The sequence below is a fragment of the Narcine bancroftii genome, chromosome 4 (genome assembly GCF_036971445.1).
Source record: "Narcine bancroftii isolate sNarBan1 chromosome 4, sNarBan1.hap1, whole genome shotgun sequence".
In the NCBI taxonomy this organism is placed as follows: domain Eukaryota; kingdom Metazoa; phylum Chordata; class Chondrichthyes; order Torpediniformes; family Narcinidae; genus Narcine; species Narcine bancroftii.
The window spans coordinates 67,764,598-67,773,722 of record NC_091472.1 but is presented as its reverse complement, the minus strand read 5'-3'; positions in this window follow the sequence as shown (position 1 = coordinate 67,773,722).

The window sequence follows — 9,125 nt, the reverse complement described above, 5'->3', positions numbered from 1 at the left end:
GATTTCAGCCTTCAGATTTATTGTCAGAGTGCATACATGACATCACATACAACCCTGAGATTCTTTTTTCCTATGGGTGAGGTAAAATTACCATTAATTAGTAGTGCAAAACAATAAACTGTACACAGTGTAAACGTGCACAAATGAAAGAACTGTAAACAGATAATGAATGTAAATAAAAATATACAAATGCTGGAGAAACTCAGCAGGTCAAACAGTGCCTTTATGTAGCAAAGGTAAAGATACATCACCAACATTTCAGGATTGAGCCCCTCATCAAGGTGGGTATTTTATCACTTAACCATTGCTGTAAACAGAATCCTGTGTTTTACCACGAATGTAAACAAACTGACTGTGCAATTCAGAGGGAACAAAAGAAAATCAATAAGTGCCCAAGTAAGAGTCCTTAAATGAGTTGCTGATTGAGTTTGTTGTTGAGGAGTCTGATGGTGGAAGGATAGCAGCTGTTCTTGAACCTGGTGGTGATGGCAGCAGTGAGAACAAAGTGTGCGCATTGAATGTATGCTTGGCATATTCAGCAAAAACTTACCCATTATAGAATGAAACAGAATCTGTGTCCACAGTTGCAGCAACTTAGCCAGTTCCTTTCATGTGTAGATGATCCAGCAGATCACAGCTGCATTGAAGAAGGAAACACAGAGTCACATCTGCTTCTCTAAACGCATCAGCAAGTGCAAAAATTACAACAGTTCCATGACACTGCTGACTTCCCTAGGGCTCTGAGGGTCATTGGCTGTGAAGTGTACAACTTTGTACACCTTCCCTGAACGCTGCAGCTTATTACATTTAAACAGGGGTCATTCAGTGAGGCACGCATGATCTGATTAGTCTGTGATGCCAAAACTTATTTTTGTCAATGGACAAATTCTGATTGTTTCACTTTCTCCTGTTCCAAATTAAATAGGAGTTAAGTGGAGCTCGAGCAGTGGTTTTCAAACTGCCCCTCTAAATTCACATTCCACCTTAAGCAATCCCTATGCCATAAGTGTTCTATGATTAGTAAGGGATTGCTTAAGGTGATATATCAGTGAAAAGGAACAAGGTTTGGAAACCACTATTTTAATCGTACCAAATTGACTCATTATGTGCCCTGTTTCATCATTCCAAAGGAAATGGGCTATTGACAATTTTTCTCAAGCAAAATATTTCAGTAACAATTGGGTCTAGAGCAGTGATTTTCAACCTTCCCTTACTAATCACAGGGCACTTATGGCATAGGGATTGCTTAAGGTGGAATGTGAGTTTAAGGGAGCATTTTGAAAGCCACTGAGGTGAAGGCTCAAATGTAGGCATGTGAATAACAGCATGGGATTGATTTCATATCCATTAGATTTTACAGGGTAGGACGTAATAGGCATGCTTTCTTCCAAAGAATGCAAAGCAAATGCTGACTATTAATGCTTTTAGAGCTGACAATTGCAAGTTATGTCAACTCTTCTTCCCATTCCCACACCAACCTGTCTGTCTGTCTTTGACCTTCTCCATGGCCAAACGGAAGCCATACACAAACTAGAAAAGCCTCATATTCTACTTGGAATCCTACATTCTCTCCATGTCTACATGGGTTTTCCACACTGACTCTGGATTCCTCCCGCCATTTGAAACATATCGAGGGTCTAGGTTAATGAGGTGTAAATTGGATGGCACGGACTCATGAGCCAAAATGGTCTGTTACCGTGCTGAATATCTAAATTTAAAAAATGTAAATTCATATAAAATCTCTGGGTGGACCGACAATCACCAGGGGTTCAGCTGTTTGGCATGTCATGCCGTCTGCACCCCCATGGAGAAAAGACAGGGCACCACATGGCATCCCACCTTGAGAAAGCGGGATTTCCAAAGACAGAGAGGAGTCACGAAGGGGCCCTTTGGTTGATGGTGTCTCTCCTAAGACACCGAAACAAATTGTAGGAGAATAGGGCCAACAGGGTGCACAGGAAGATAGGGAGATTGAATCCCTGCAGAATCACTGCTGTGCACTATCGGTGGCAGTGCAGATTACCTGAGTATGAGTGATCAAGCAAAGTCCGAGCCATTTTTCGGTGGAGGGGTGGGTGGCAGCAATCATCACATGATTGGGGGTGATATGAGTGGATAGATCGTGATGACCACGAAGAAACTGAATCCAATGACACACATCCTCCCCACTGTGTGTCTGAGCTTTTGCAAGCCTAATCAGTAATCACGCAGTCCTAGGTCTCCCTCAATTGCACCCCACCAACATTCCAAAATAGGGCAGTAGCCGAAAATGGGGGAAACTCGGGTGGGCAAGCATGCGGACACTGTGAGAATATGGAGACCTGGGACTACTCTGCCAAGGAACTAATCAGGCTAGAGCACCAATACCACTAGAGGCTGGGCAAAAATCTAGCATGGCCCTGCCACTCCTCTAGGACAAGGGGGCTCCCCAAGTCTGCCTCTCTCATCAGGAAGCAAGTGCTCTGGGCAGTCTGTCTAACTAATAGATAATAGGCAACGCCTTGCGGGCACTGCCAGAAGGGGATCGATGATGGCACCACCCTGTGGGAATGGGTGTTACCTCCAGTCTGGGCCAGGTTCCCTGCCTTCCCAGAGTGAGGCCTATATGGCCGTCCGCAGTGGCACACCGATGATAAGGGTACATGAGTTGTTAGGGAGTTGGCACTGATCATAAGTATCTATGGGGGCACCAGTGAGCAACACTTCTCAGAGAGCACAAAGGTGAATGGTGCCTTGGCAGGCGATTTAGTTACCACAACATGCCCCGACCTGGAAGGTGTGGTCTTGTCCCTCATGGTACTGATTAAGGGGAAAACAAACTGGGAAGCCATTACCCTCCTTTAGGTATTGGAGTACACCAAGCAGGAAGCACCCACACAGGTTTGCAGGGCTGAGGCGAAGTTCTGCTGATGTCTCACAGAGACATGTACACTATCTGGAGAGATCATTACCTGGGTAAACGCTGTGTGGGTGAAGCTTCCCATATGCCTCCCACTCCGAACTGGACCAGCTTCCTCTCTGGTCCTCCCCACAGTAGGTGACCCCTAACTAATATATCTTGTGAGTTCTCCCAAAGGAGAAGATTACCTTTCAAGCTGTTCGTCTTCTCGATCTGAGGGTCTACAAAGCACTCATCAAATCAGGCTTCTGCAATCGCATCTCTTATTCCAGCCATCAGCACCTGCTTGTTTAAGCAGTAGTAGCTGTTGTCATGAACTGTGCAGAAAACTTTCAGAGATGGTAAGAGCTGTTGCCATGGACATACCCTAATAGGAAATTCTAGCTTAACAACATTCACATCCTTTGTTATGCACATTTTAATGACAGACTTTGTAATGGACCCTTTTAATTGAACCCTCAGCTTTGGTATATATTTATTAGTAAAGTCTTTCAGCTTGGTTAACTAGTATCAATTTTTCTTCAATTTTTTTAAATTACTAAGCGGCAGATCAGGAACTATGCATATCTATCTATCTATCTATGTAGACGCGTGCATGTGTGTGTGTGTATATAAACTACTTGGTAATTACAGCATCCCCACAGTCTTCCCACTAACAGACACTTATTTCTCATGAGGTGGGTGCTAATTTGGCCAACTTTCAATCCTGACTCCTCATGGCTATCGTTACAGGGAACCAACACAGGCATATCTTCTTCTTTGGCTTGGCTTCGCGGACGAAGATTTATGGAGGGGGTAAATGTCCACGTCAGCTGCAGGCTCGTTTGTGGCTGACAAGTCTGATGCGGGACAGGCAGACACGGTTGCAGCGGTTGCAGGGGAAAATTGGTTGGTTGGAGTTGGGTGTTGGGTTTTTCCTCCTTTGTCTTTTGTCAGTGAGGTGGGCTCTGCGGTCTTCTTCAAAGGAGGTTGCTGCCCGCCGAACTGTGAGGCGCCAAGATGCACGGTTTGAGGCGATATCAGCCCACTGGCGGTGGTCAATGTGGCAGGCACCAAGAGATTTCTTTAGGCAGTCCTTGTACCTCTTCTTTGTGCACCTCTGTCACGGTGGCCAGTGGAGAGCTTGCCATATAACACGATCTTGGGAAGGCGATGGTCCTCCATTCTGGAGACGTGACCCACCCAGCGCAGCTGGATCTTCAGCAGCGTGGACTCGATGCTGTCCACCTCTGCCATTTTGAGTCGCTCCAATGAATGTTGAGGATGGAGCGGAGACAACGCTGGTGGAAGCATTCTAGGAGCCGTAGGTGATGCCGGTAGAGGACCCATGATTCGGAGCCAAACAGGAGTGTGGGTATGACAACGGCTCTGTATATATATGCTTATCTTTGTAAGGTTTTTCAGTTGGTTGTTTTTCCAGACTCTTTTGTGTAGTCTTTCAAAGGCGCTATTTGCCTTGGCGAGTCTGTTGTCTATCTCGTTGTCGATCCTTGCATCTGATGAAATAGTGCAGCCGAGATAGGTAAATTGGTTGACCGTTTTGAGTTTTGTGTGCCCGATGGAGATGTGGGGGGGCTGGTAGTCATGGTGGGGAGCTGGCTGATGGAGGACCTCAGTTTTCTTCAGGCTGACTTCCAGGCCAAACATTTTGGCAGTTTCCGCAAAACAGGACGTCAAGCGCTGAAGAGCTGGTTCTGAATGGGCAACTAAAGCGGCATCATCTGCAAAGAGTAGTTCACGGACAAGTTGCTCTTGTTTCTTGGTGTGAGCTTGCAGGCGCCTCAGATTGAAGAGACTGCCATCCGTGCGGTACCGGATGTAAACAGCGTCTTCATTGTTGAGGTCATATCTAGCACCCATTTAAATGTAATGTGAGCAGTACTGTTGTCAGACGTCGGCCCATAAAAATGGATGAATGCCTGCCGGCCTGTCCCTGACTCAGCATGGGATAGCACAGAGATGGTAGTCTGGGGCTCTGTGCTGAGGGAGAACCCAAATGTGAAGCCAAGGCATGGGATGTGCGAGCCAAGAGAAGGCTCTGGCACCTCATGGATAACCTTCCACTGCCTGCTCAAAGACAATGGTAGTAAAGATGCACACATATGCCACCTTAGCTGGAGAAACCAGGCATGTGAGTCATTGAACAAACAATTCTCTTTTTCTTCCCTCACCTGTCACACTGGGGAGTAATTCCAACAGCACTCTGCTCCATCTGGAACAAGCAACTCCATTTAGTTGGTGGGGGCGGGGAACTGGTGAGGGTTTGTCATTAAGTTTGATAATGTGCCTTTGTCTTCAAAGACCCTTGTGTACATATCGATCCATTTGATTTGCATCATTTTCAACGTTTTTACAGTTATAACATGTTACTTAGATTTTAAAGTTATTCATTGTGTTTGGAGTGATCAGCGAGTGATGTGACTTCAAGGGTGGAATGTTATATGCAGATTGAGGAAGAACACGTGACCTCCCTGTCTGAACTTATTCGGAGGTTGCATCACCTGCCAATCAAGTTTGGACTCTGTAAGTGCACATCTTACTGTTGGCTTATTTAAATGACTCAGGGCCATCATTTGGCTAGATGTCCAGCTCAGAACAGTATAAAATATCAATGCATAGCACATTTCTCTCTCTCTCTGCCTCTTGGTCCAAGTCCTGGGCTTCGCTCCAGGCCAGGACACTACTGGGGACATTGCTGGAGGAGTCACGGTCAAGGTACACACTACACTGAGTTGAGCCTCAATAAATCTGTGCTTGCAGAAAGCCACAACCCATTGGTACAGGGAATCAGGAGTGTGTTTGAAAGTCCCTGTCTGTGATGTGTGCACACGTGCAGGAGAGTGTGTTAGGATAAGCAGTCACTGGTATCGTGGTCCTTTGTGCCCGGTGTGCCTGCTTGCATCATTATAGTTTTTGTCTCTGTTGTAAATGTGCCGAATGTTGTGATGTGCACGCATTGTGTGGAATACAAACTTCCACCTCGCTAAACCCGCAGAGAAATGACAGACACTGGTGCTTCCCAAACCCAAAGGACAAACTTCTTTATTTACAATTAGAGAACTATTTATAGTATTTACAAAGCCTTTGTTCCCAAGGGAACTCTTGCGAGCCCTCTCACACACATGTGACTGGATTAGTTGATTAATGGCTCAAGTCCCGAGAATTGGTAATACCCACTCCTGGCAACGATGGGGGTCACTTGGTTTAGGGTATCCTAGCACCTCGCCTTTGAGCTGGTTACTCGTATGAGTGGAGTCTGGGATCCACTTGGAAAGGCTTCATTGGTCTCCGACCTCTTTGAGAATTCCTTATGGGTTCCAGTGATGAAGAGGGTATTGGCTCGTTTCCATGTGATGGGTGTGATTGGTGGTTCAATGGTATCTGAAGTTCAAATGTGTCTAACAGGGCATCCAGGCTGAGTTGCGCAGGTGGTGTTTCAGCGAGGTTACATTCCGTTGGTCGCAACTGGTCCATCTGTCTTGTCCAACTTGCACATGGTAGAGAACATCTCCAATTTTTCTTAGGATTCTCTCAAGCTGCCATACATCTAATTATCTCTGTATTTCTGCACCAAAACATGTTGACCATCATGAAACCTGCCTTCTTTAGATCCATACTGGTGATTGCACTGTTGTTCTACATCATAATCTCTCGGTCCAGATTCTAGTCTTGGTGGAAATGTAACATCATGTGTTGCTTGTATTTTCCTACCAAAGATGTTTTCAGCAGGCAAAGTGCCACCTCGAGTTTATGGGTTTGGTGTGATCCTGTAATTTAACAAGAATGACTGCAGGATCTCCTCCATTGAATTCTCTCCCTTTACTTTGTTCAGAGCTTGTTTAAATGTATCCACAAAATGTTCTGCTTGACCATTGGACTGAGGATGCAAAGGGAGAGAGCAAATATGCGTGATGCCATATCGCTTGCAAAAAAAATCGAAGCCGGCTGCAATGAAAGGTGTCCCATTGTCTGAAACTAATGTTACAGGAGAACCAAAGCGATTGAATATGGACTTGAGTTTCATGATGGTAGCCAATGTAGTTAGTTGGGCTACTTTGATGATCAGCCCATTTGGAGTATGTGTCCACTACGATTAGGCAGTACTTCCCATTAATTGGTCCTGCATAGTCAATATAAAGATGATTCCATGACCTGTTTGGTTGAGGCCAGGAATGTAGATTTGTCTTAACAGGAAATTTCACAGCCAAGGTACATCAGATACATGACTGTGTTAGTTGCTCAATCTCATCATCCATCAGAGGCCAATGAACATAGCTTCATGCAGGTGCTTTCCTTCGATTCATTCCAGGATGTCCCCGTGAAACCATTTGAGGATTGTAGATTGCAGAGCTTTAGGAATCACAATCTTTTCTGCAAACAAAAGACGGGCATTAAGTAATTACCAATGATTCTCATATTTTGAAGAATGGCAGGATTTCCACTCATGGACAAGTTTTTGGCCACCCTGAACGATGATTGTGCATTATTTCTTGTCGTAGGTTATCTCACTTGTTGCTTGTCTGACTCTTTCTGCTGTCACCAGCAGTGAGTTAATAACATCTTTGAATACCTGGTTGACCTCTGCCTCTACAGAGAGTTCCGTGACAAGAATATCTTCCGCCTGTTTCCTGCTCATTAATGAGTTGTGACAATGCATCAGCTTGCCCGATACTTGTGGTTGACAGGTATTTAACTTTAAAGTCATAGTTGCCCATCTTTGCAGACAGTTTGTTGTGTAAATTGGAATTCCTTTCTTTGAACCAAATACTGCTAGGGCCAGCTTGTGATCTGTCAGAAGAGTGAATTGCTGTCCATAGAGCATTTTATGGAAAGTTTTCACCACAAAAACGATTGCTAGAGCTTCCTTTTCAATTTGTCTATAGTTATGCTCTGTGCCCGTTGGAGAGCGTGCTGCGTGTGGTTTGGCCTTTTGATTCCCATCTGGGAATATGTGAGAAATGGCTGCACCTGCCCAAGGCTGACCAATCAGTTTCCACGTTTTCTTTGATAGTAGGGTAATATCAGACCCTGTATCAATTTGAAGCCTCACTAGGATGCCGTTAATGTGCATTTTCACACATTTCCTACATTTGGTATTAGCCATCTTGAAAGTCACTGGATAGGTTCACTTTTGAGGGTGAAATGAATTAATCAGGTGTTTTCAGTCTTCCAGCTCTACAGCATTTTGTTTTATGCCACAGACTGGTCAGCCAGAGGTGACTCCAACTGAAAACATGGCATGGAACGCTTCCGGGGGGGATCCTAAAGTTCTTAGGTTCAGTTGACTGTTCCGTCAGCTAAAACGGCGCAGGAGAAAATGGAATGTGTTATCTGGTAAAATGTCCTAACTTTCATCTCATGGGTCCTGACTGGATCAAAAGATTGCAAGTGGCACATACCCCACAAGCAGGCACTGGGAGGTTTGATTGGGTGAGTCACACATTTGTTTTGTCTAGCAGGGACTACTCACTTGACTGTCTGGACAAAACTGCTTGAAGATCGGTGTGCCGCTTCCACCATTTTGCTGTTGTGCTTCAGATTAATTAAGTGTTGGCATTCAGCTGTTAATCTTTGAAGAGTCATACTAACTCCTGCTCAATCTTCACTAGCAAACACATTCTGAGGTTGGTATCTTCATGTGACTGCATTCCCGCTATGAAGGTTGGACACTTAAACTGGTCTTCAGTCTGTGTAGGAGTGTAAATGCTCGCACTGTCGATTCACCATACCCGCGTATGTCATGAAATCTTTGGTACCTTTCTTCATTTTGAGGCACTGATACCGAACTTGAACAGTGATGTTTGCTCATCGAATATCTCTGCCATAATTTTAAATGTTTCCCTGAAGCTGAGCTTACGGGGAAGTTTTGGCAGAATGAAGTTTATGTGGCGCTCGTATACTCGAGTGCCTAACTTCTGCAACAACAGTCTAATTTTCCATGCATCACTGAACTTGGCAAAGTTAACTGCAAATAAGTCTTCATACTTTTTAAATCAAGTTTCAAAGGTGCTTGACTCTGGGTCAAATGAGAACTCAATGATAGAGTTCATTAAAGCATCTGCTGAATTTGAATTAACTTCAGGCTCACTTTCTATAACGGCTTGTGTCACAACAGAAATTTTCTCTGCCAGCTGGTCAATTAGTCTCACTTGTGTTTCTTCAAAATTTTTCTGCTGCTGCTTGAGGTCAGCCTGCAGCTGTTCCATTGTGACTGACATTGTCACCT